Consider the following 4,356-nt stretch of genomic DNA (forward strand, 5'->3'; position numbering starts at 1 on the left):
TCTACTAATTTTGGGATTACTTTTTTCAGGTGAATGCATAAAATACGTCTCCATATTTGGCCCAATGTTTCAAATTTTGTCTGGATTCACTGGGGTTGTGTCCCAAATGGCACCCTGTGCCCTATCGGCCCTGGACAAAGTAGTGCACTAAAAGGTAAAATTGTGTCATTTGGGACGCAACCCTGTGATAACTTGTTGGGGCTGAATGCATAAGCTAAATCTCCACCTCCATATTTGGCCCCTCGTTAATTATTTGTTTGTATTCTCCATCTCCAAGACACTAAATATATATTTGATGAGGTTGTCTAGAAGTCTCGACAGTACATCGTCACTCCATCCACTTTGGACTGTTAGAACAGTCATTACATCCTCCCTCTCTCCCTCTCTCCTCTGCACCTCTGTCACCTCTGTCAAAGTAGTGCTGAAGCTACCAGACCAAATAATGTTGAATAGTTTGGCTGTTCTATACTGAGTTTGCCTGGCGCAATGGAACTGACAGAATAATCATACAATTCCACACCCTTCCCAACTGCCACTCCAGGCAGGCTAAAGCAAACACTTATAAGTATTTGACAGATTTCAAATTTTGTTTGAACCGAGGTCTGTGACCTATAGCAGCCCGATGGAGAGACACTAACACACTAAGTCACCCCAAACTCTTAGCCGCTGTCCTGTCCTTCATGGCCAGGCCAAACCTGGTAAAGATGAACATGGGTGTGGGAACGACGCTAGTGTGTGTGGTAACACGTATTTGTTACCTATCCCCTTTAAAAATCAATGCCTTTTTGATTTGTCCACTCCAGAGAAGGCGGTTGACTCCAAGGCCCCAGCGACTGGGGAGGAGGAAGAGGAAGTGGACATCGACTTGGAAGCGCCAGAGACGGAGAAAGCAGCGCTCGCCATCCAGAACCAGTTCAGACGCTTCAAGAAGAACAAGAAGTAGTGACAGAAGGAGAAGAAAGAAAGAAAAAAAATAAAGAAAAAAAAATAAAAACTTTCTGCAGAACAGAAAAATAGTGATTGAGGAGGACGGGTGGTGTGAGGGTGGAGAAATTGAGGAAGAGGGGGAGAGGAAGGGAGGAGAGAGGCAAGCAGGAATTGTGTCATCGCAAATTATAAAACCAACCGATATCTTCACTGTGAGAGAGGAAGAGGGGAGGAGAGGACAAGAAAGGAGAGGGAAGGAGAGGAGAGGAGAAGAGAGCAGAGGGGAAGAGAGGACAGGAGAAGAGAGGAGAGGGGAAGGGAGGAGAAGAAAGGAGATGGAAGGAGAGGAGAAGAGAGAATAGGAGAAGAGAGGAGAAGGAAGGAGAGGGGAGGAGATAATATTTTAAAACAGAATTTATAATCTGACTCGACCAATAACCCCAGTCACCACCACCTTTGCAGATATCCTGATGAATCCCCCTGCATCCTCCCTCCCAAACGCACCCCGTACCCTCAATCCCACTGCACAGACGCACATCCCCATGCCCCCCAACCCCCAAGAGAGTGGAAAACTGTTCCCTTGAAAACAGAGAACAAAGTCCTCTGACAGAACAAACACAACTGGCTGCCAAACACAACATATAAAATAACACATACTATATTTCCAGCTCTCTTTCATTCATTTAACATCTCTCTCTCTCTCTGTGTGTGCGTGCATGCGTGTGTGTGTGTGCGTGCGTGTGTGTGTGTGTTTTTGTGGTACCCTCAATAAGAAAGGCAGAGTTATTAGCTCATGTTTTAGACAGCTGTAATTAGTTCGTTTTAAAGGGCTCTGTATCTCTCTTCCTTTCTTTTCCATTCTTTTTCCGATGTAGGCCAGACATCCGATCGCTCGACTCAGTGGCTCTGACCTCATGAGAGGACGGCTGAGATCGATCGACAGATGGACAGAACACTCAGTTGTACTGACGTAACCATTAGAAACTCCACAGAGTACATACAGAGTACATAGGAGCCTTTTTCCATCCAACATCCAGTTACTGATGCTTTCATTGGGTCATCAAAAACAATATCAATATCAATCAAGAGATGGTCAGATAACCCTCCAGGAAAGAGAGTATAAAGTTAACCGACTGACAGATAACTATCCGGTGTGTTCGAAATACCTGGGGCAGTCTGTCCCTGCAGAAGAGCTTTTAGGGAAATCTTTTTGGAAAGGTCTTGGTCAACTGGTTGTAGCTGAATGTTGTATTCTTGTGGGTCAGCCTAGCAGTGGTGTAGTGTTCCTTCTGCTGTAACCTGAGACCCTCTGGTCCTCAACATAAACACTTCAATAAACATCTCTGGACCAGGTGCCAGCACCGATACATGACCTGATCTAAAAACCCTCAGTTTACACAGAGACAGACAGACTGGCAGAGAGAGTGTGAGAGATGGAAAGAGAAAGAGAGAGAGAGAGAGAGAGAGAGAGAGAGAGAGAGAGAGAGAGAGAGAGAGAGAAAGGAATGAGGAGCGAGAGGAAAAAGAGTTGCAAACTAACGCCCCCACAACACAGTCACACAGCACCCATATATAAAAATAGCAATTATACGCCCAAACCGGAGCACACAATCGCAAAAAAACTGACAAAATGTCTACTGCACTTGACAGTGAAAAAGTCTGCACAAACAAACACACACACACGCACACACACATGCACACACACACATACATATTTCCTACGCACAGAACTAATCATTCTGCCTGTTTGGACAATGATTAAACCCACTCCCACCTTCCATCCCCTCCCCTCGTATGTAGCACACAGGACTGCTCCTGAAAGCCCAGACCTCTGTACTCCTTACGCTTTAATCTCCCTACTAATTCATAGTAGTATTATTGGAATGTAACCTCTTTTCTATTTCAAGGACGGAGCAGATTAAGACAAAACTAGCACAAGCAATATCATTCCGCCCCCCCCCCCCCCCCCCCTCTCCCTCCTAAGCCTTTTCTCATTTACTCTTATCTTGGACTATTTCTTACATATGGATTTTTTACTTAAGACTTTTTCTAAGAGCCCCTTGTCAGTCGGAGCTCACTCAGAACAGGAATACATATCTGGGATCAACTTGGTCTTTTAGATCATAATGAATCTGATCTGTATGGACATGGAGAGGACCTGATCCTAGATCAGCACTCCGACTCTGAGACGCCTGATAACTACGGGCCCAGAGCTAGTTAGTTAGTTGTATTCAATCAGAGATGGCCCCATTTAAAACCTGGGCTGTAGTCATCTTAGTTCTTTTGTTAACCGGACCCTTTTCCACTTCTCCCCCTAAAGGCAACCAAATATTGTAGGATTTTCAAGAACATAGTGCTACTGTGACTAAATGGATGATGTGATGAAAGCCTGTCTTGGTGATTGTGTTTCTGAATGGAATTAATGATGGATTCTAGATAGGGTATATAGAGTGGGTCTGAGATGTCTTAAAGACATGCTCCGGAACTTTGGCGACTACTAAGTGTTTTTTTTGTTTTACCTCCCGCTTTGGGCTGGATGTGTCAATGTGTAGTTTATACATGCATCATCTATGAGCAGAATTACTGTTTTACCTCAATTAGCCACAAAATCCCTAGTTTGAAAGTGACTCTTTTTCTGGAAGCTGTGCTGCGCCATTTTCTCTACATTTTCCCCCAAGTGGGCCAGCCCTCTAGCAATTCACAGAACGAGAGAAAGAGCAATGATGCGGTGCACATAACTGCACATATGTGACATACTACACCATTTTAGGGGACCACTTTTGGCTCGTGAGCGCTACTTTCAGAAAGACTGACTAAAAAGTATACAAAAGTACCGGAGAATCTCTTTAAGTAAACAATTCTGCTCTCCTCCAAAACCCTAGTGACCTAATTATTGACAAGAGCTATAGACTATAGACCCTTATAGCAAAATAGCACATCCCATAAACAATGTGTGTCCCAATATCCATACTAGCCACAGGAGGCTGCTGAGTGGAGGACGGCTCATAATAATTGCTGGCCATGTGTTTGATGTATTTGATACCGTTCCACAAATTACGCTCCAGTCATTCCCCAATTAAGGGGCAACCAACCTCCTGTGAACCTAGAATAGTTTTAAGTATGCTTGGCCAATATATTACTGTACAGCACAACTAGTGTCCTGTTTAGGGGGTGTACTTGTACATTAAGCTGCCTCACACTACAGAAACAGGAGATAGGCTCCTGCCCTATGGGCTGTTCTGGCTTGGACATAGTTTACTTACGATATACTAAGGAGGTAGCAGTAGAAGTTTGCTAGCAACATGGATTTTTGGATATACACAAAAATACAACTTGGATTTAACATTAGACCCATACATACTTATCTCACCGAAGACTGTTCATCCAACCCCTATATGACTGTAAGTCACATGTTCTAGTTGCCTATAT

The 4,356-nt window shown here is 44.1% G+C and overlaps 1 long non-coding RNA gene across 1 annotated transcript in view; it reads left to right on the forward strand.

Annotated features, from left to right (window-relative positions):
* The window catches only part of LOC139561793 (uncharacterized), an 18,783-nt gene extending 17,607 nt beyond the window's left edge, over positions 1-1,176 (forward strand). The window contains exon 3 of the long non-coding RNA XR_011672219.1: positions 804-1,176. This is a non-coding gene — a long non-coding RNA (uncharacterized lncRNA). The remainder of the gene's footprint in view (positions 1-803) is intronic.
* Positions 1,177-4,356: the final 3,180 nt, after the last annotated feature.

The sequence above is a fragment of the Salvelinus alpinus genome, chromosome 31 (assembly GCF_045679555.1).
Source record: "Salvelinus alpinus chromosome 31, SLU_Salpinus.1, whole genome shotgun sequence".
Lineage (NCBI taxonomy): Eukaryota > Metazoa > Chordata > Actinopteri > Salmoniformes > Salmonidae > Salvelinus > Salvelinus alpinus.